The sequence below is a fragment of the Neophocaena asiaeorientalis genome, unplaced genomic scaffold (genome assembly GCF_003031525.2).
Source record: "Neophocaena asiaeorientalis asiaeorientalis breed wild unplaced genomic scaffold, Neophocaena_asiaeorientalis_V1.1 scaffold19, whole genome shotgun sequence".
Taxonomy (NCBI): Eukaryota; Metazoa; Chordata; class Mammalia; order Artiodactyla; family Phocoenidae; genus Neophocaena; species Neophocaena asiaeorientalis.
Window position 1 is genome coordinate 2,710,046 of NW_020173388.1, and position 23,779 is coordinate 2,733,824.

General features: G+C 39.3%; 1 long non-coding RNA gene across 1 annotated transcript in view; it reads right to left on the reverse strand.

Annotated features, from left to right (window-relative positions):
- The window catches only part of LOC112400806 (uncharacterized), a 110,697-nt gene that overhangs the window by 39,718 nt on the left and 47,200 nt on the right, over nt 1-23,779 (reverse strand). Inside the window, exon 2 of the long non-coding RNA XR_003003469.1 lies at nt 18,727-18,876. This is a non-coding gene — a long non-coding RNA (uncharacterized LOC112400806). The remainder of the gene's footprint in view (nt 1-18,726; nt 18,877-23,779) is intronic.

Below are 23,779 nucleotides of genomic sequence, written 5' to 3' on the forward strand. Positions count from 1 at the left end.
CACATCAGTGTACACATGCCAATCCCAATCTCCCAGCTCATCCCACCACCAACAACAACCCCCACCACTTGCCCCCCTTGGTGTCCATACGTTTGTTCTCTACATTTGAGTCTCAATTTCTGCCCTGCAAACCGCTTCATCTGTATCATTTTTCTAGGTTCCACATATGTGTGTTAATATACGATATTTGTTTTTCTCTTTCTGACTTACTTCACTCTGTATGACAGTCTCTAGATCCATCCACGTCACTACAAATGCCCCAATTTCATTCCTTTTTATAGCTGAGTAATACTCCACTGTATATATGTGCCACATCTTCTTTATCCATTCATCTGTCAATGGGCATTTAGGCTGCTTCCATGACCTGGCTATTGTAAACAGTGCTGCAACGAATATTGGGGTGCATGTGTCTTTTTGAATTATGGTTTCCTCTGGGTATATGCCCAGTACTGGGATTGCTGGGTCATATGGTAGTTCTATTTTTAGTTCTTTAAGGAATCTCCATACTATTCTCCATAGTGGCTGTATCAATTTACATTCCCACCAGCAGTGCAAGAGGGTTCCCTTTTCTCCATACCCTCTCCAGCATTTGTTGTTTGTAGATTTTCTGATGATGCTCTTTCTGATTGGCGTGAGGTGATACCTCATTGTAGTTTTGATTTGCATTTCTCTAATAATTAGTGATGTTGAGCAGCTTTTCATGTGCTTCTTGGCCATCTGTATGTCTTCTTTGGAGAAATGTCTATTTAGGTCTTCTGTCCATTTTTGGAACTCTCCAAGAATTTGTCCATTTCTTCCAGGTTGTCCATTTTAGTGGCATACAGTTGCTTATAGCAGTCTCTTAGGATGCTTTGTATTTCTGCGGCGTCTGTTCTAACTTCTCCTTTTTCATTACTAATTTTATTGATTTGAGTCCTCTCCCTCTTTTTCTTGATGAGTCTGGCTAATGGTTTATCAATTTTGTTTATCTTCTCAAGGAACCAGCTTTTAGTTTTACTGTTCTTTGCTATTGTTTTCTTTGCTTCTATTTCATTTATTTCTACTCTGATCTTTATGATTTCTTTCCTTCTGCTAACTTTGGGTTTTGTTTGTTCTTCTTTCTCTAGTTCCTGTAGGTGTAATGTTAGATTGTTTATTTGATATTTTTCTTGTTTCTTGAGGTAGGCTTGTATAGCTACAAACTTCCCTCTTAGAACTGCTTTTGCTGCATCCCTTAGGTTTTGGATTGTCATGTGTTCATTGTCAGTTGTCTCTAGGTATTTTTTGATTTCCTCTTTGATTTCTTCAGTGATCTCTTGGTTATTCAGTAACGTATTGTTTAGCCTCCATGTGTTGTGTTTTTTACGATGTTTTCCCTGTAATTGATTTCTAATATCATAGCATTGTGGTCAGAAAAGATGCTTGATATGATTTCAGTTTTCTTAAATTTACTGAGGCTTGATTTGTGACCCAAGATGTGATCTATCCCAGAGAATGTTCTGTGCACACTTCAGAAGAAAGTGTAATCTGCTGTTTTTGGATGAAATGTCCTATAAATATAAATTAAATCTATCTGGTCTATTGTGTCATTTAAAGCCTGTTTTTCCTTAATAATTTTGTTTGGATGATCTGTCCATTGGTGTAAGTGAGGTGTTAAAGTCCCCCACTATTACTGTGTTACTGTCAATTTCCTCTTTTATAGCTGTTAGCAGTTTCCTTATGTATTGAGGTGCTCCTATGTTGGGTGCGTATATATTTATAATTGTTTTATCTTCTTCTTGGATTGATCCCTTGATCGTTATGTAGTGTCCTTCCTTGTGTCTTATAACATTCTTTATTTTAAAGTATATTTCATCTGATATGAGTATTACTACTCCACCTTTCTTTTGATCTCCATTTGCATGGAATATCTTTTTCCATCCCCTCACTTTCAGTCTGTCTGTGTCCCTAGGTATGAAATGGGTCTCTTGTAGACAGCATATATATGGGGCTTGTTTTTGCATCCATTCAGCCAGCGTGTGTCTTCTGGCTGGAGCATTTAATCCATTCACGTTTAAGGTAATTATCAATATGTATGTTCCTATTACTATTTTCTTAATTGTTTTGGGTTTGTTTTTGTAGGTCCTTTTCTTCGCTTGTGTTTCCCACTTAGAGAAGTTCCTTTAGCATTTGTTGTAGAGCTGGTTTGGTGGTCTGAATTCTCTTAGCTTTTGCTTGTCTGTAAAGCTTTTGATTTCTCCATTGAATCTGAATGAGATCCTTGCCGGGTAGAGTAATCTTGGTTGTAGGTTCTTCCCTTTCATCACTTTAAGTATATCATGCCACTCCCTTCTGGCTTGTAGAGTTTCTGCTGAGAAATCAGCTGTTAACCTTATGGGAGTTTCCTTGTATGTTATTTGTTGTTTTTCCCTTGCTGCTTTCAATAATTTTTCTTTGTCTTTAATTTTTGCCAATTTGATTACTATGTGTCTCGGCGTTGTTCTCCTTGGGTTTATCCTGTATGGGACTCTCTGCGCTTCCTGGACTTGGGAGGCTATTTCCTTTCCCATGTTAGCAAAGTTTTCGACTATAATCTCTTCAAATATTTTCTCAGGTCCTTTCTCTTTCTCTTCTCCTTCTGGGACCCTTATAATGTGAATGTTGTTGCGTTTAATTTGTACCCGAGGTCTCTTAAGCTTTCTTCATTTCTTTTCATTCTTTTTTCTTTATTCTGTTCCACAGCAGTGAATTCCACCATTCTGTCTTCCAGGTCACTTATCCGTTTTTCTGCCTCAGTTATTCTGCTATTGATTCCTTCTAGTGTCTTTTTCATTTCAATTATTGTATTGTTCATCTCTGTTTGTTCTTTAATTCTTCTAGATCTTTGTTAAACATTTCTTGCATCTTCTCGATCTTTGCCTCCATTCTTTTTCTGAGGTCCTGTATCATCTTCACTATCATTATTCTGAATTCTTTTTCTGGAAGGTTGCCTATCTCCACTTCATTTAGTTGTTTTTCTGGGGTTTTATCTTGTTCCTTCATCTGGTACATAACCCTCTGCCTTTTCATCTTGTCTGTCTTTCTGTGAATGTGGTTTCTGTTCCACAGGCTGCAGGATTGTAGATCTTCTTGCTTCTGCTGTCTGCCCTCTGGTGGATCTTCCCCCATTCTTTAACATGTTAAATTCTCACATCCTTCAGTAAGCAGCTCAGATGTCACCTCCTCCTCACTACATTCCCCAGCTGGGTTGGGCGCCCTTCCTGACCACTTTATCAGAGACCAGTCATTGACTCCTAATACCACTCAGTTCACTATACTGGCACCACCTGTTTCCCTTCTGTCTCCACTATCATAGCCACTTATTCTGAAACTACTGACTGTTCCTACACTATGCTAGGGTCTGCGGAAAAAATAAGGGCTAAGAAGTCCCTACTTTTTGAATGGTAGAATGTTTCAAATCTTTCAAGGCAAGGAGCATACATTTGATTTTGAATATCCAGAGCCCAGCACACTATCAGCTGCTCTCAATGATCCATCTGTTCAATGAATTAACGAGTAAAAACTTCAGAGGGCAAAGCAAATACTAATGCATAGGATGGGACAGTTGGAGGATATAAATTTTTGCCTGGAATAAAAATTTTCAGGTAGCTCAAGATACAATAAGGAAATGTACTGCCTCCTTTTTCTTTAAGCATTAAAGCAAAAATCCATTCATAGGAGGTTGGTCTACATGGTTTCTAAGGTACCTTCCAACTCTAAGATTTCTTTTATTCTCCAATAGATTAAATGATGGAAAGATGATTTATTTCTTAATTTTTTTCTCTTTTCCTAATGGGATTCAAAAAACCTTAAATGCTTACGATGTACTAGACATGACATTAAGCACTTTAACTCTATTAAGCGTTAATTAAATCTTCACAACAATTCATACAAAGCAAATAAAATAATAGAAAAGGACCCTAGTTTATTCACCAAATATCTGCTTTTCTTTTTCCTGGACATATAGCTAGATTACATTTCCCAGTGTCCCTGTGGTTAGGAGTGACCATGTGACTGAGTTCTAGCCAGTGGACTATAAATGGAAATGATGTGTGACACTTCCAGGCCTGATCCATTAAGAACTCCCAGGTTTGTTCCTACATTCTCCTTTCCCCTTCTAGCATGTTAGAATGGAGGTATTTCTAACACATGCATTCTCAACGGGAGTAATATTGGTCCCAAAAAGTGGAAATATTTGCTTGAGGGAGCAAAAAAAATCTTAGATATTAAAATAGCTGGTGGCTCTTCAAAGCTCAACCTGCCTGATAAAATCTTATTTCTTAATTTTAATTTCTCTCATTAGAGAGAATTTAAATTTGATTAAGTTACTTAATTTTAATTAATTGGGTTTAATTAATGTTATTTTTCTCCTTAAGGGGGAAAAAATGAAAAAACATTTGAGAAACATTTGCTCTAAAGTAACCGTGGAACCTGCATACTGGAGATGGTAGAACTTCTGTCAGCCTGGGTCTCTGAATAACTAAATGGAGGAGAGGCTCCTTGGTCACTACCAAGTACCATTAGTGAATAAAAATCAAATTTCTATTGTATTTGAACCATTATAAATTTGGGAGTCTGACACAGCAGTTAGTTCATCCTAAGTATTATAAATACTATCTTACTTATTTTACACATGAGCAAAACTGAGCTCAAAGAGCACAAACTTAAGGTCAGGACTACTGGTAAATGTTAGAACATAAATTTAAAACTTGTCTGATTCCAAAGTCTGAGCTATTGATCCTTTCACTCTGTTGCTTCCCCAGCTGTCAAAAGCTATATATTTCCACTGAATGAGGTGATTTCCAGTCTGACCTACTGGAGAATACTGAATGCAACTTCTAGTTTGAGGATTAAAGTTATACTGTCTTTAGTTATACTTAGTTTGGTTTTTATGCATCCAAAGTTGATAAACACTTTCAGAAATCATAAGTTTAATTCAGGGTGACAAAGTTGTACTGCAGCAAGCTCCTTGAAATCAAATGTGCATAGTCATGAGATATGTAAAGTAGCATGGAAATAAATTAATATCTCTTTTGACAGATACAAAAACAAGTTGCATCAGTTCTGGGCGAAACCCATAAAAAATTCAAGTACAGATGAGCAATTGTCAAAGGGCTGCAGAATGTGGTTTCACATGCACTAGAAAAAAATCAGAGTTTTCCCAACTGAAAATGCAAAGTCAGGATGAAGATTTCATGAGAAATCTTATCAGAAATTATTTCAGAGATTTTGCTTTTCTAAGCATCTTAAAATGTAAGATCATATTTCATACAATGATGGGCTTTGTCCTAAATTTGTGACTCTATGGTTTTCCCATAGAAATTGCATATGATGTGTCCATGTGGAAACTATTAATTTGCACTGTCTGCAAAAAAGTATTATCAATTCATATAGAGGGCTTAAGGAGACTTTCATTACCTGTGTAAGTTCACGCATCTTTAATGTAGTGTAAGTCTTAGAATTGCTGAATTTTAAAAAAGACAGTAATAAAAAAATGTTGGCTAACAAAGCCTACTGTGGTGATAGATGGGAAGACCATTGCTCAAATCTTTTAAATCCTCTATATGAGCTTTATTGTGTGCCCATTTCTGATGGTCTTTAGATACACAATTGAACAGTGCTCTTCAGAGAATTGTCCTCTTTTTTGCTTCATTTTATTCCACTGCTTCCTAAATAAGTTAAATTACTGCTCTGAGACTTATATGCATTACATTCCAACCTGAAATGCAGTAAATGTGAAAAAATGGAACTATTGAATAGTAGATGAAGATTATAGGTTCTTTTAGGTGAAGGCTGGGAAAGGAATTGTCTTGTATTCTTATATATTTAAAAGGGTGCTACAGCTTTGGAACACATTTCCAGATGCAAAATTAACATCATAGAGAAACACCAGGTTCACACATTTTCTATTTAATGCCAACTCTTCTGTATGCTCTGAGTAGCCCTACCTTTTAGCATTTAAGAGATAAAGCTCTGTGTTAAATTTTCCAATTATTACCTGTCTGGTACAGTTGCAACAGGACCTTATCAAGTATTTGAGTTTTACTAGGGAAACGTAATTAGTTTGAAAAATAGTAGAAAATGCATTCCTATCACATCCTTAGTGGCAGTTGATATGCTAAAAAGAAAAACGCTTAGGGCCTAATTCATAAGAGCTTTATGCTTCATTTACATTTTTCTGTGCAGTTTACTCGGAAAAGAGCATAATGCATGTTTTTCAAGTAAAATATGCCATTTTGGGATTCATTCAACTTGCTTTTCATTGTCCTCATTGAGGGCCAACTGTTCTTTTCTACAATCCTAAAGGGCACCAGTAAATGGAGTGGGTGGAAAGCCCTCAATATTAACTAGAAGAAATGCCTAAAACTGTTGTACAGATTATTTAGAAATTTTACAGCAGTCTCCAGCAGTCAAATCTTGGAAAGCCTATTGTGCTTTTACTATGCAGACTGTTTTCCAAGCCCTTTGTATAGGATATTGAACAAATTACATGACAATACAGATATTTTTGAGGGCTGCTTAGAATTCACAAAAAGACTCTGACCATTTCCTAGCTAATCTAGGTTCTTTTACTTACTTCAGTGTTTCTCAAAACATGGCCTGTAGGTTAGCAAGTATGAGAATCAGCTGAGACTCTTGTTAAAAATATGATTTCTTAACGATTCTAAATTTTTGAGGGTGGAGGCTTGGAATTTGAATTTTACAAGGCATTCAGGTGATTCTTACACAAATCTCATGATAAGCACCAGATTTAAAACCCCATCACTGTGTTTTGGATTAAGGCAATCACAACAGAGTTTTCTTTTAGGTAGGGCCACACACTCTCATTTGGTGATCAACGATTTGTTAAACCAAATGTATTAGCTGGTGTTAGATCAACAAACATGCAGAAGGCCAAAATCACATTTGCAAGAGACAACGATTTGGTACCAAGGACAAAGTCATAACCCATGAGGGTCTGATCTGTGACCCTCAGTCTTTCTTGCTTCTATGTTTTCTAGGCTCTCCAAAACTGCAAAAAGAAAAGGCCAGGCAAAAGGCATTTATCACATTGTTCACTGATGCACTAGAAAATGAATATTGCAGACAATCAACCAGTTATTTATTCTACACACTACCAAAACTGCCAGGCCAATTTTCTTTCCCCACTGAATTCACTGAATTTACTGGGTGGTTTTGGCATCATATTGAAACCACCATAGCCTGATAGCAGAGAAACTTTGGGACCCAACACAGTTGTTCTAAAAAGGAGTTGTCTCTGCCATTTTAGAGTAACAATTTTAACATATTTAGTGGAAAAAAGCCGCAGACCTTGATACATTTAGCTAAGTCTACTCCAAGTTAAAGCTGTGCACTTGACACTTCCTCATTGATTGATAAAAGAAAAACCTTACGTAGTAGGAATTCCTAAGTGTCACCCACATCTGATTTTCCTCTCCTTCCTGGCACGTAGGAAGATGCTACTTCCATGCCCAAGTAAGCAGAAATGATATGTGTCACTTCCTGGACAAAACATTTAATTGTATGAACTTCCCAGCACAGTCCCTCCCTGCTGCAATAACCAAGCAGGTACATGTTCCCAAGGGTACAGTCACAGGATAGTGAGCATTCATCAACCTGGACCACTGAGTTACCCCAGAGAGTCACCTGGATTTGCAGTCATCTTTGTAAGCAAGAAGCAAACCTTTCTTCTGGTTAGCCACTGGGATATGGGGGTTTGTTTGTTACCACAGCATAACTTATCCTACCCTGGTTAACATAACACAGTGTGGTATATTAAGGCTAATATAGCTACATATTAGCCTTAGCAAAAAGAACACTCTAGACTGATACTTGGCAGAAAAGTCATGATGACCAAATAGCTCCTTCTCAAAGAACATTTCATCTTCATGTTCATTGGAATAGTATCAGTCTCTGGGTGGCAATGAAATACTTTGAAACATTTTCTGGCTCTGAGAAGGCTTTTGGGATTCAACTCAGAAGAGATTATTTTGAGGATCAAATGAGATAATGTATGCCAAAGTGTTCTGTTTACTGCACAGAGCCATACAAAGAGGAGTCAGCTTGACAAAGAGCCCATTTTGATTGTTCTGAAGTTCACACATTCTAAAGTGAGTACTCCATCATTTTGCTTTCCATTGGAGGGTTTTTTGTTTTGATTATTTAAAAGAGAATAAAATTTGTTGGATAAAAGGGGATCCACATGTTATGAAATCAGAGTTACATTTCCTGTCTTGCCACTATTATCTACATTTATAGTCATGCCTTTTTTTCAAGATAAGTCTATTAAGCACTTGCTGGGAGCATAATGGGAAATGCTGTGAGAGGTAGAAAAGCAGAGGAAGTATCCTTTACAGGCCTCCAATTTCATTGTTAATTGCAATACAATTAACAGCTTCTAATCTCCCTCATGTTTCCACCTAAAAATACTCTAAGTAAAAGTGCTATCATTTCTGTTAAGTGCTATCTTTAGAAAAAGGTCTCATAACAATGGGGTTTGGTCAGTATCTTTAAAATTCAATTTTTATCCATGTAAATTTTTTTGAATGATGTTATTTTTCTTTTAAAAAGTGGTAGGGATTAGTTAAGCACAGATATCTGGATAAGAAAAGGTTAATAGAAATATTAAAATCCTTAACTCACTACTAAAGCTCTAAAAAAAAGAAAAGACCTTTTTAGGCTATTCTAAGAGAGAGAAAATTATACTGTTTTCCTCTGTGTCAATTTGCCCTAAAGGTATGCTGTTTCCCGAGCTCAATAAAGGCCCTGTTTCTTCTTAGCCCTTTTACAGTCTATTAATTACTGTGGTGGGTGCTTTGAGACACGGCAGCAATCATTTGTAAGATGATAGGAGCTCTCTTCATTCAGAGATGTGGGTTTTAGCCATCTAAAATTACCCAAATGATACAGATGTTGCAAACGTGAGTCTTTATTAGAATGTTTTCTTCTCATTACCCAGCAGAAAGCTGCGTTCCTCACATTCCAGCCACACATAGAAGGGCTGCCTTAAAAAGCTTGGGCTGAGCCTGTTGCCTCTGTCTCTTTCCATAGAACCTCTGGGCATCCAAAGACATCTGGTTTGCGTCACTGACACAATACAAAAAGCCAGACCGGAAGAAGCCAACCAAAACCCAAGAACAGAATTGCCAGGTCCACTCAGTACCCAGCCCCAGCTCCTACACAGTTACTCAAAGTAAATTTGCAACCTTTGCAACCAGGAGGCTAGTGACACACAAAGCTGTTTAAAGAAGAACTGGGGGAAATTGACCCTTTAGCATCCTGTTAGCACTATATGACTGGTGTAGTGGAACTTTCTTCTGTCTGTGGTGAGTAGATGTCTTTATAATACAAAAAAAAGGGAAAAGAAAAAAAAAAGCTCTCTGGAGACAGATCCTGATAAACAATCCATACTATTTCCTTTCCTCCTATCTCTATTCCCCTGGCATGTATGCTTCATATTCCAGAATTAATTCACTCAATAAATACTGAATGCTTTCTGTGTGCCAGACATTTTTCTGGTTACTGAGGAAACAGCAATGGAAAAGACAAAGTCCCAGTTCCCATTGCACTAATATTGTAATTGGAGACAGAAAATTGTAAAAACAGATATATAATATAATGTTGGGGATATACATGCTTAGAAGAAAATAAAGCAGGATAAAGGGAAAGAGGATAAAAGTGGCTCCAATTATCAACAGGATAATCAGGAAAAGCCTCACTAAAGAGATGATCTGAAAGATGACGTGAGGGAGTGAGCCATGGGAAAAGCTGGGACAAAAGTTCCAGGCAGCAGGAAGAGCAGGTATAAGACCTGAGTGTGGGAGCAAGCTTGGTGTGTTTGAGGGACAGCACAGGTATGAAGGCTGCTGGAGAAGAAGGATGAGGAGAGTTACAGGACATGAAGCCAGAGAGGCCTTTCCACATTGGCTTACAGGCCACTAGGAGGACTTTGAATTTTGTTCTACATGTGATGGGAAACTCCTGAAAGGTATGAGCAGGTGAATATATGATCTGAATATATGATCTGGGAATAGTCTGACAGGGCAAAGCTAAGGAGTCTAACTGGGAAAGAGGAAAGAAATCAGAGTTCTGTTATGCACAGCATATGGGATCACATATCTTGCACACCTTCTCCAATTCCCATGATTGCCTATTTCTTTCTTTCTATAGGTTGGTACCCACCTGTGCCAGCTTGCCCCTCCACTTTAGAACTTAGAAAAATTGAGGAAGTGTGTCTGCCTAGGTCCTTCACGACTTATACTCCAAGCCTGGATTAAACATGTAAAGATTTTATTAGGGGTAATGCCTATGTGAAAGGAGACAGAGAGGGAGCTAGAGCTGGTGGGAAGAGCTGTCAGACAACAATGCAAGTCTGACACTGAATGAAGGAGAGAGAAGAGAGAGTTGAGTGAAAGGCTCCTAGGTAGCCATGCAGTCCACCAAAAGTTCAACAAAGCCATCAGTTCTTGAGCCAGAAGTGGCCAGCAAAGGAGTCCTGTGTCTACCAGGAAGGGATCTGTATTAGCATCCCTGCCAAACTCAGTCACTGGCGGGGAGCAGTCTACAGGAAGTGCTGACTCACTGCAAAGGTAGAATAGATTCCAAAGCTCAGCAGTTGGGGCCCTCAGTCAAGAACATTCCCTTTAGTAGGACTTCTGCCAGCACATTCTAAGGCTGCCACAAAAGGTTAATGGAGAAAATGAAGGGTCATGGGAGAACTTATTTTTTAGGATGGCAAATGACCCAGTAGAGAAGATCATAATCAAGAAGAAGAGAGAAGGGCAAATGGCAGAAGTAAACCCTTGAAAAGAGGGAAGGAAGGCAGGATCAGCTACATGAGTGGGAGTACGACCTGAGCTGGACTGTGCCACAGGAAGGGAAAGAGTCTACAGCAGAGATTCAGTGGATTGGTAAGAGAGAATGAGGGTGTCCTTTCTTGATCCCTTATACTTTCTTGGGGAAGTAGGGAGCAAGGCCATCAGCTAAGAGTGAGGAGTAGGGAGGGAGTAATGAAAGTATGAGGATAAAAGAAACGTGAAGTACCCATCAGGAGCTGTGGAGAGTGACTCAACTAGGGGAATGTGGTAGAACTGTGTGGTTCACTGCCTGTACATGAGTAAGAAAACACAAAAGGGTTTATTGCGGTGTAAAAAAAAAGTGTTACCAAACAATAAAATAATTGTAAACTTATGAGTTACAGTTAGTGAAACACAGAACCACTGTAGCAAGAGATTTCCAACTAATCTGCATAGGCTCTGCAGCAGGATTGCTCAGGCTTGATTTTCCACAAACATGTCATATATGTCTACCCATAGTTTCATGTACCTCACAGATCATGACATAAGCACGTTCACCTGACTGGTACAGCAGTGGCAGGTAGGGGCAGCTGCATCAAAGATTTCTCTCACCTCCACTATTGAGCTGTACCCCAGAGGCCTACAAGACCTGTACTTGCCCAGCTTCAAGACCAAAGAAATATCCCGGAGTCAGCAACAGAGGCATCAATGGTTTAATGAATAGGGGGATCTTACATGTCTGAAGCAAGGTCCTGCAGTGACACCCCACCGCGTGTGGCAGACAGCAGGCAGGACCTGGCAGCAGTCTTCACTCCCAGGGGCAAGGGGAAGTTACCAGTTATGGGGGGAATTTTGTCAGGTTGGCTCATTGGTTACCAGGGATACCAGCTGAGGGGCACGCCCCTCACTGCTCCCTGGATAAGAACAATCACTAGCTGAGGCCTGGGGCAAGTATGTAGAAAGGTCAATCATGTGAGCAGGGTACAGGGGAGGCAGACACTGGTCATGCAGGGGATGTACAGACAGCAAGAGAACAGCCACCTTGAGTGCCCTGACCATACAACCAACTGACCCAAGGGAGTGAGCTGCCCCCATTCACTCACATCCAAACTCACTTTGATATATCAGCAGGTACCTTCATGTTGCCCTTGAAAGGAGATACTACCCAATCCTGTCTAGAAAGGATTGGGTAAAGAGTAAAATGTAATTGCTGGTCATTGTTCAGATTTAAAGTGAGAATTTGGTGCACAGAAATGTAGGTAAGGAGGTTTGACTCAAGCATCAGTATTTTTTTTTTAAATCCTCCAGTAGATCCTAATGTATAGCCATGATCAAGAACCAGTGTGCTAAAAGAGTGAAGGAAAGAAAAAATTTCATTCCAAGTAGAGAAGTGAATCATATTTTTTTGTGATACACTTGAGTTGGGTCCTAAAGTAGGATTTCAGCATAGAAAATGGAGTAAAAGCGGGTTCTAAGGCTGAAGGGAAAACATGAAGATTAAAAAAAAAAAAAAACACTCCAAGAGAGGAACATGAATGGTAAGCTTAGCAAATGCTGAGTGTTCCTTGAGGTTATGATGCCAAGCACAAGAAGGAATTTGCAGCAATATGGGTGGAATTAGTATTAACATACTAAGTGAGGTAAGTCAGACAGAGAAAGACAAATATCATATGATATCACTTATATGAGGAATCTAAACAAATGATACAAATGAACTTATTTACAAAACAGAAACAGACTCACAGACTTCAAAGACAAACTTATGGTTACCAAAGGGGAAACGTGGGGGGCAGGGATAAATTAGGAGTTTGGGATTAACATATACATACTACTATATATAAAATAATAAACAAGGACCTGCTGTATAGCGTAGGGAACTCTACTCAATATTCTGTAATAACCTATATGGAAAAAGAATCTGAAAAAGAATGGATTTATGTATATGCATAACTGAATTACTTTGCTATACACCTAAAACAAACACAGCATTGTAAATCGACTATACTCCAATATAAAATAAAAATTAAATTACAAAAAGGAGTATGATAGGTAAGTCAGAGAGACGTCAGATTACCAGCGAGAGTTTCAACCTATTCCAGGCAATAGGGAGCTATTGCAAGTATTTGAGGATAGGAATGACAAGGTGATAAGGCCAAGTGATCTTTCGTAAAGTCACAAAATTAAACACCAACTAGAATTCTGATCCTATAAAATCATGGGAAGTCTTGTCTAGATAATCTTTCATTTAATAAAAACACATCTTGTCTCACTGTCCCTATAATTCAGCATGTGAAGAGATTTTTTATTAGCTCTTCACTTTGAATCATTTTCCTAAATATTCCTAATTGAATTGAATTGGAGAAACACACTGGGAGTAAATGGGGTCAATAATCCTGTAGGCAAAGTGTCTGTAGGTGCAACAGACTTTATTAACTACTGTTAAAATGTGCACTTCTAGCCTATCAATACGGACTCTCTTTAGGTCATCAAGGAAAAAACATGAAATAATCAATTTTAAAATATACATATTTCTGTGTCTTCATATGCTTTACAGCTCCAATGAAGAGTAATCATGGTTCAGGTAATACCAACCTTGGAAAATCTACAATTAATATACATACTTCTAGGATGATTTTCAGTGTTTGCATAGAATTTATGTTCTTGTTTATAATTTTTCTTCAATTAATATTAAAGTCAGTTTGCATTTTTCTTGAATATATATCATAAATGGTACAGAGGATGTAGACTGGCAACACCCCTATGGCAAATGAAGGGCAATCTTTTCTTTTCTTTTTTCCATACAAATAACTCAAAGAAAGTTTAGTATTAGTTGTTTTGTTTGTTTAATTTTTGAATTTTATTTTATTTATTTTTTTATACAGCAGATTCTTATTAGTCATCAATTTTATACACATCAGTGTATACATGTCAATCCCAATCACCCAATTCATCACACCACAATCCCCACCCCTCCACGGCTTTCCCCTCTTGCTATTCCCACTTCGCCAGTGAATCCACAAAGTGATATATCACAGGTGGATAAAATAGGAGTTGATCATATGTGATGGATCACAAGGACTGTGTTCTATCTTCATCTTCCAGAATAAGAAGAAAAAGAAAGGGTTCAGATTTCTTTGCAAAAGATGTAGATTTAATAAGAGAAGCAACAGAATTTTTTAAACATGCAGTACTGAGTATAGAAGGTACTTTACATCTCCACATCAGAGCTCTGGGTAGAATAAAAAAGAGTTTCACTCTGAGCTCAGTTACTCATGGATATTATGAAAACACGAGCTCAACTAATGAAGCCTACCTATTGTTAGTATCCTACTTTCATGATATATCTAAAAGCACTGTTATTGTTTTTAATACTATTCATCAACCAGGAACACATGAAAAGTAGTAATGCAAAGGCCTGTCTTGGAAATGGACATGCTATCTGGAAGGGAATGGAAGCACACTCAGAAGAGACAGTGACAGGTCAGGATTTGGTGGGAAGCAATAACAACTGAAGGAAGAAAATCAGCTCCAGCTTTCGTGCTTTATTTTTGTCAAACAGGTTTCTGGTTGATGCTCCTGGCCACTGACAGACCTCTCCTTCCTGTGCTTCCCACTTTTATCCCCAAGTATGTTCTGCCTCCTTCCCCTGGCTCTGAATCTGGCCTGCCTAGCTGAGACCAGGGCCACTGTACAGGGAATGGAACTAATACCTCAATGTGTACCCAGAATGGCACTGGCATCTCCAAATGGGACAAAGCATCAGAATTCCCAGAGAAAGAAGGCCAAGGAGGGCAGACGTGTGCAAGCAACTCTGAGAAAACCATTTCTTTCTCTTCCCCTAACCTTTACACAACAGAGCCATTTATTCTGCAAAATCTGGAGCTATGTCTTATATTTTCTGTTGCTTGTGTTTCCCAAAAGGTGAATTTAGGCCTTCGTCTCTGGTTCCTTTCTACTCTCCTCTCCCAGATAAGATGAAGAGCAAGATCTTTCTTTCTTTCTCCCTCTCTTTTTTTCTTTTTTAAACACAGAAAGATGAACCCAACAGGACTTAGAGGTCCATTAAAATCCCCAGTAGCCCACTGAGTCAATAACATACCAAGCAACTTTGATTTATGTATGGCCCAAGATGTTGCATTGGGAAAACAATGTGTGTTTTCAAAATAAACACATTTACAAAAATATATACTGGCCGATATACGTTAACCATTTTTATTGAGGTCTGTAAACAACATACATGCCAAAAGAGACAATCTGAAAAGACCAACCAATTGGGAAGAGGTGCTTTGCAATTCTGGTATGGATGCAGGATTTAGCAACCAAACACTGTAATTTAGGCTTTATCACCAGTCCCTTGATTAGAATCTTTTCATATCAGATAAACAAATGTTTTGTCTCATATGAATCTTTTTATTTTTATTAATTTGAAACCATGTTTCAAAATCTTTGAATCCTGTAAATTTATCTTAGAAATTATCAGCCCTTTCATTAACCCTGAGCAAACTATTTTTTATATATATTAGGTCATATGAGATGGCCCATTAGTTGTTCTGGGTCCCTTGGAACAAAAGAGGGTGGAAAGATGGGGACCCTGGGAGGGCATTCATTAAGTGCATTGGAACATCAACTCACAGCACCCGGGTGACCCTAAAGAATACATTTGCCTACCAGAGATCCTACAGAATAATGCCCAAAGAATAGCTTACATGCCCCAGGATTTATTTTAGAAGAATCCTACAACCAAGTGCCTCTTCTCAAGGACTCCTCGGAATCCATGGATATGTTTTTGGGAAATCTTCAGGTATTATGATTATGCAGTGCATGTTTTCATTTCAATGATCTTTTTTAAAATTAATTAACTTATTTATTTATTTTTGGCCGCATTGGGTCTTCTTTGCTGCATGCAGGCTTTCTCTAGTTGCGGCGACCAGGGGCTACTCTTCATTGCGGTGCAAGGGCTTCTCATTGCGGTGGCTTCTCTTGTTGTGGAGCACGGGTTCTAGATGCACAGGCTCCAGCAGTTGTGGCATGCAGGCTCAGTAGTTGTGGCTCACAGGCTTTAGAGCGCAGGCTCAGTAGTTGTGGTGCCCGGGCTTAGTTGCTCTGCAGCATGTGGGATCTTCCCATAACAGGGATTGAACCCATGTCCCCTGAACTGGCAGGTGGATTCTTAACCACTGTGCCACCAGGGAAGTCCCTCAATGATCTTTCAAAAACAATGTAAGCACATTCTGGATTATCTGGGTGCCCCCTTACAACTGAGTATTTCCAAGTGGGGAGAACCTAAAGTGGCAGAAGTTAAGTTTTAACGCAGGGCTTCTCAAACCTGGGGTCCACATGTGGATGGGACTAAGCGAGCTCAGGTATGGGTACCACTGCTGTGGTCAAAGGCTAAGGACTGACGGACAGCATTTATCTTCTTATTCTTCAATTTTGGTATGTTCCAAACTAACAGGGTTCCTCTTCAAAACATTCTTTCAAGACCAGTGAGAGTATCTCTTGTAGTCCATAATCAAAAGTCAAGGGAAATGTTCCTTAATTAATCTGCTTCCATACTGCACATTAAGCTCAGAACAAGATACCGTGGCATTTCATTCCTGGTTCTTCATTTTATCTCGTTTCAGATTTGCTCTGTCACCTGTACTGACTAGATCATAGCTCCCAAACTGGCATAACCATATCCTGTGACTCAGGAGGTACGAGAAATCCTTGCTAGCACTTAGAACAAGCTCAGAAGTGCCTTGGGCTAACAGATAACATCCCAGCAACACTTACTGGTCATCAGTATTCAGAGACTGTGGAATGGAATTCCAGTCAGAGCAAATTCATCCTGACTTATGAATTTCCTGGAGTTTATTAGGATGAACCAAACTGGGAAGATGTGATTGAAAAAAGCTTCTAATATCCCCCCACCAGAATAAAATGCGTAAGCCGGCTGAAAACAGGGAGTTGATTTCCCAGACGATTTCTTGAATTGATTTAAATGCAGCCATCTCAAATCTCATACAGTTCTGATTAATACCCACTTTATCTCCCTCTGTTGCTCACTTCCTCACAGATGAATTAAATAATGCCTACCTGTGCCACCCCAAGTCCTGCAGGAACACAACCTGATTGCTCAGAAGTGGTCTATTATGGTGAGCATGAAAAGCAATCATAATAAATTATCACTTTTCACACACACACACTCTCTCTCTCTATCTCTCTCTCTCTCACACACACACACACACACACACCCCTTGCATCCTCCCCCCCCACCCCACTGCTGCCTCACTGCAGCCCTCATGCTTCAATAGGCCAATTAAGTAACATGATATACACATGCAGGTCGAAAATGAGCCATCTCTCTTCAGAGCTGCCTGCAAATCGAACAGAGCTTATTTCATTTGGTGTCAGGGGCAATTAACCCAGGTACTGTTGATATCTGACACTTCTGCGACCTTCACACACTGCAGGTAGAACCACTCTTTCCTGACCCTTCTTGTTCCCTTTCTCCCCTCTGCCACCTCTTCCTGTCTTAGCTGTTGCACACTCCCGCTAGGTATTTCTCTTTAACCAAATCCACTCTTTGATGCATGTCTCTCTCTCATTGCTTTCTTTGTTTCTGACTTTCATGAGACATTCAGAGGAAGGAGAGCTGAGGCAATGCTGATTCCAAGAAAGTAAGAAAGAGAAAAGGAGGTGCTGCATTGTCTTCTAATCACCAGCTCAATTAGAAATTTGGCAGCCTGCAAATGTCATGCAAAATATATGGAGCAAGCACTTTTAAAACTGGATTATCGGGACTTTTTTCTGATATAAAGCCAGGCAATTTTTTGCAGATGCTGCTAAATGAAATAATCCTTTCTTTGGTCCTTCCCTGAGGGACACTTTTATATTATATGTTTTTTCTCTTCTTCATGAGTTTCTTTCTCCCATATTTAGTTAAAAGATACACACCCTCAAAACTTTTTTTGTAATCTTTTGTACATTTTCTTGCCATTTTCATGAATACAATGGACATTCATTCATTTTCTTTCACCAGCTTCTGTTTTGGTGGACTAATAATGTTGCTATTAACAATCACCCTGGATCAAAGAAGATATTCTGAGCCTCAGATACGGAAAGAATAAAGTTTAACTGCAGCTGATAAAATAGTTGAGTGCTGTTATATCTCAGGGAGCATGTAATAAATGTGATTAAAATCACTGTGTTGGAGAAATAGACCTTAGATACCACTCAGTCCAACCCACTCTTTTGCACGCGAATCTGCTAAGTTTTAAGATCTTTGTACAATGGTCTAATATTCACCACACAGAGAATCCATCAACAAGACTCCTCATGCTACCTTCAAAATATAACCCAAATCCAAATAATTCTCACCACCTCCACTGCTACCCACCCTGCCCAAGCCATCGCTGCAATAGCTTCATAATTAGTCTCCCTGCTTCCACATCTGCTCCCAAGTAACTATTCTCTTAGAGCGGCCATGGGGATCCCTTAAAGTGTGAGCCATATCATGTTATTCTCCTACTCAAAACCCTCGAATGTCTTCCCATCACAAAATCCAAAGTCTTTTGCATTAACCAAAAGACCATACATCACCTGGCCCTGGCTGCCCCTCTGGTTTCATTACCTTCCTCTCTGCACCTTGCTCACTTCACTCCAAGCATGCTATTCCTTAAGCACTCAAAGCATACTCTGACTCAGGCTTTGACTTACACAGTTGTCATGTAGAAGGTTCTTTCCACAGATGGTCTTGTGCCTCACTCCCTTTTTTCATTCAAATCTCAGCTCAAATGTCACCTGCTCCAGAGAGGCCTTCTCTGATTCTCTTATGTTAATAGTCACCTCACTCACATCTTCCATCTCTCTTCCTCTTCCCAGTTCAACTGGTGTCACAGAACTTTTATCTCTAACCCACATTCAATTATATACTATTATGTTTACTTACTTCTGTATTGACTGCATCCCTCACTGTAAAGTAGGTGAGTAGGGTCTTTGCCTCTTTCATGCAGTATTTTACTTCCAGAAGAGCAGGATCAGGCAGGAAGTCCCAGCCCTCAGACCTGTGGCACGGTTACAGTTCTCTGTGCATAAGGATCTAGGAAAGAAAAGTAAAGAATGTCTGTTTTTCCTTTTGTGGTTTATGAAACATCCAATCTAGAATGTTGGAGGTTTGGTACGAGGCAACCAAGGATCTAGTTTTGGTCAATTTGAAATATTAAAGGACAAAATAATATGTCCTAGGAATAAGGTCAAATATTCTAGTAGCAAACTCTCACTCTTTGTAAGATCCCCCTAGCATCATGACATGTTGTTTGTGGGAAGAGGTTAGGTCTTTGTAATTTTGAAAATTATAAAATCTTTGTTAAAGTCTGAATGGGGGCATTGCTTGACTTTCATGTTGAGTAGGTGACAGAAAGGATCTCTAAGGCCTTAGAGAGGTTAAAAGTAAAGGCCAAAGGTATGTGCTCTGGAGCCAAACTGCCTGGACCCAAATCCTGGCTCAGTCACTTACATGCTATGATGGTTAATTTTATGTGTCAACCTGACTGGGCCATGGGATACCCAGATATTTGGTCAAACATTATACTGGGTGTGTCTGTGAAGGTGTTTTTGCATGAAATTGCCATTAGGATCAGTAGACCAAGTAAAGCAGATTGCTCTCCCTACTGTGGTGGGCCTCATTCAATCAGTTGAAGGCCTGAATAGACAAAAAGGCTGGCCCTCCCATGAGTAACAGTAACATCTCCTGCCTGATGTTCTTCAAACTGGGATAGTGTTTTTTTCCAGACTATGGACTTGAACTGAAACATAAGCTCCTCCTCGGTTTTGGGCCTGCCAGCCTTCAGACTGGAACTTAACACCACTAGTTCCTCTGAGTCTCCAGCTTGCCAACTGAAGATCTTGAGACTTTTCAGCCTCCATAATCACGTGAGGCAACTCCTTACAATAAATCTCTTTATACATATATCCTATTGATTCTGTTTCTCTGAAGAACACTGACTAATACACATGCTGTTGGGATCCTTGATCATATTACTTAACTTTGCTATCTCTGTCTATAAATTGGCAATAATTAACAGCATCTATCACAGAAAATTGTTGTGAGGCATAAATAAGTTACTCTATATTAATTGTTTAAGTAGTCTCTAGCACATAGTAAGCATTATGTCAATGTTAGCTATTACAATAATTCTTCCAGCCAGGACATTTTTTTAAGAATAGTAATTTGCATGAGTAGTTTGCTCTAAGTTTATGGAAGGGGTATAGTAACTTCCGTCTTAATGCACTTTAATTTACTTTACTCCAGGACCCTAGAAGATATGATGGAACATGGGATACCAATTAACAAAACAATCTCTTTCATCTTTACCTAATTATCTACAACAACAGAAATATCCCCCGTATAGTTATTTAGACTTTGTAAACAAAAGGAAAAAATATTAGGGATCAAAGTTTAAAAAGTTATTTTCTAGGGACTTCCCTGGCAGTCCAGTGGTTAAGACTCTGCGCTTCCACTGCAGGGGATGCGGGTTCGATCCCTGTTCAGGGAGCTAAGATCCCACATGCCGTATGGCATAGCCAAAAAATAAATTAAAAAAATAAAAAGTTGTTTTCTAAGCAACAACAGAGTTTGTAAGGTTGGTATTCAAAGTCCACTTCACAGATAATGAAGCAGGAAGAAAGGACACTGCCATAACCAAGGTCACTCAAAAGGGAGGACTGCTAACTCTGCAGCCCATTGTTTAACTCACTGAATTCATACAAGCAGCGACAAGCCAAATCTCTCTTTTAATACACTTGGTCTCTGACACCTTGAGGCCACTAGAATCCCATGTTCACTCTGAACAAAGATTCATCTTGCACTGCTTCAGCCTCCCCAGGCCAGTCTGGGACTTAAGGTTTAATTAAATCCCGTGGAGCTGCATTTTTGAAGGGGCTATTATCTTTAAGTGATTCTGGTTTATGAGTGTCTAGGAAAAGAGGAAGGAGAGGGAAAGAAGACAGAGAGCAAGATGTGACAGAGATGAGAAAGGAAGAGTACAAATCAAGTATCTTTGATCTAAGTTGATTAGTTATGCATTTTTGCCAGCAGTAATTGAAAGACACAAGGAGAATGTGAATTACCCACGGAAAGCAATAGTGTGTGGTAGATAGCCTCTCTCTATTACCTATGTCAATAGAAGAACCAAAGTGCTGACACTGCATCATGGTTTTCAAAAGGCAATTTTGGACATCACATAAAACAGTTCTTCATCCTTACAATTTACACTTAGATGCTGCAGAAATAAGTTATGGAAGCAAATCTAAGTTGAGTTTACAGTTTCAATCAAAATTTCTCTTTTCTTGTGATGTTTATTATTCATCGTATACAATGCCACTACACAATGAGGAGATTTTCAAGAATAGTGATTTTGCTTTGCCCAGTTTGCCCTAGGCATGGTAAAACAGAGGTATAGCTCCTTCTGCAAAGTAAAAATTAACTATTCTTTAGCTTTTAGAGAGTGATTCTGGATGAACAAATATCTAAGGGGTTCCAAAAATGGTCAAAGCTAGAAAATGTCTTCTCCTTCCCAGACATTTTTATTCCTGAAGCATAAAAACAAGGAAATAGCACCTTTACATGCAAATAGAATGGCCCTAGGCTTTTCTTTGCAATATTTATGATCAAATTATATTTTTTAATGTCTTTGGAACAGGAGAAACTATTGGAACCACATGATTAGCTGACAGTGCTATGTTTTTAGTATACCCAATAAACCTAGGTGTAAATTTCATTTCAAAATTATATCCTCTGAGGTTGTTAGCCATTTGATCTTTAAATTTCCACATCTGGGGACTTCCCTGGCAGTCCAGTGGTTAAGACTTTGCCTTCGGGCTTCCCTGGTGGCACAGTGGTTGAGAGTCCGCCTGCCGATGCAGGGGACGCGGGTTCATGCCCCGGTCCGGGAGGATCCCACATGCCGCGGAGCGGCTGGGCCCGTGAGCCATGGCCGCTGAGCCTGCGCGTCCGGAGCCTGTGCTCCGCAACGGGAAAGGCCACAGCAGTGAGAGGCCCGCGTACCAAAAAAAAAAAAGACTTCGCCTTCCAATGCAGGGAGTGCAGGTTCGATCCCTGGTCGGGGAGATAAGATCCCACATGTCTCACGGCCATAAAACCAAAATATAAAACAGAAGCAACATTGTAACAAATTCAATAAAGACTTTAAAAGTGGTCCACATCAAAAAAAAATCTTTTAAAAAAATTCTACATTTGATGCAATCTTATTCAACAAGTGGTAATCGCCTGCTATAGATTGGGCACTGTGGTGGTTAAAAATGAGAACACAGGTTTCTGTGCCTAATGAACTCACAGTTTAGTGAAGAGATGGGGCTTCTAAAAGAGACAGAAAAAAGGCACAGCCTAAATCAAAATGTAGAATAAGATAGCATCATGAAGATATATTCAAGGTGTTATGTGAGGTTCAGATGCTTCTCCCTCAATGCCATAAATCCCAACTCCTTCAAAGTCATGCTACCATTCTTCTATCATCTTGTTCATCCTCCCTGTTGTATTTACCTGCAGATCCACAGGTTAATTCTCTTCATCTCTTAAATATGCAGCACCTGACTCACAGTGACTCTCCACCACTGCTCTTGGTGAGTTCAGTGTCCACTTGGAATTCCTTCCAATATCTTGGCTTTTTAGTTTCATTGCCTTCTCAGCTACAACGATCTGATCTTCTCCACCCCACTTCAGTTTCCTTCTTTTCTATACATACTGTCATTTCAAATGACTGCACTGCTTCCATTGGCTCAATTTCGAGTATCCCATTCTCTGAGCTCCATCTGCTAACCTTCTGGGCTTACTCCCTCTAGCACCCCAACACCAGCAATCCATTTGAACCCATCCATGTTCTCACTTGCCTTCCTCACCCTAGCCTAGACTCCACAACCTATCATTATCATCATTATATCGCACATGCCCTAACCTCCCTTACCCCAACCCTGATAATTGCAAACACCACTCCGAACCTGCACCTGAATCACAGGTACCAAAGCCACTGGCTAAGTGAACACATAATTATGCTGATTCATCTTGCTTCAAATTTATAACTACAGTCTCTACTGCTTCTTGACATGCATATTATATTTCCCCAACCCATTCTCAGTCTCCCACTCACCAGAGGAATATTCCATATCCTCTTTTGTCTCTCAACTTCCAACACCTCTTCTGCTATCCTTTCTCTCAGCTATGACCTGACTTCTATTCACTGAGAAAATGGAGGTAGTCAGAAGAGATCCACATCTTCCTACAGCCATAAACCAGCCTGCATCTATACCCGTATACTCCTCCTTCCCTCCTGTTAAAACGGATGAACCATATACACCCCTTTCAGAGGCCAACCCCTTGATTTGTACTTTGGATTTCTTCTGCTCTTGCTTAACCAAGGATTTTGTACCCCCTCTCTCCTACATCATTGAATTTTTCCCTCTGGATTACTCCCATCAGTAAACAAACATACGATAATATCACCTATCTTTCATAAAATCCCTTCCAGATTTGAAATTCCTCTCTAAGTTCCATTCCTTTGCTCTCCTTTATAGCAAATCTCAATTTTTTAAAAGTTATTTATACCTGCAGTGTCAAATTCCTCTCTGTCAATGCTCTCTTGACCCAGACTTTTGTCTCCACCATTTCACTGTACCTGCTCTTAATCTCCATCCTAACAATGGTCATATCTCAACTCTCACCTAACCTCATATAGTAGCAGCATATAACAGGACTTATTATTCCTTAGTCATTGAAATACTTTCTTCATTTGGCCCCCAGGATGAGGATCCAGCTATAAACTGGCAACTTCACAGTCAACATTTCCAGCTATGACCTTTCCTCAAGTTCTACCTGTGTCTCCAACTGCCACTTGGATAGCTAACAGGCATCTCAAATTTAACATATACAGAAGTTACACTAAATTTTTCCCCTCTTAACTGTTTCTCCTACAGTTTATCCTCTCTCC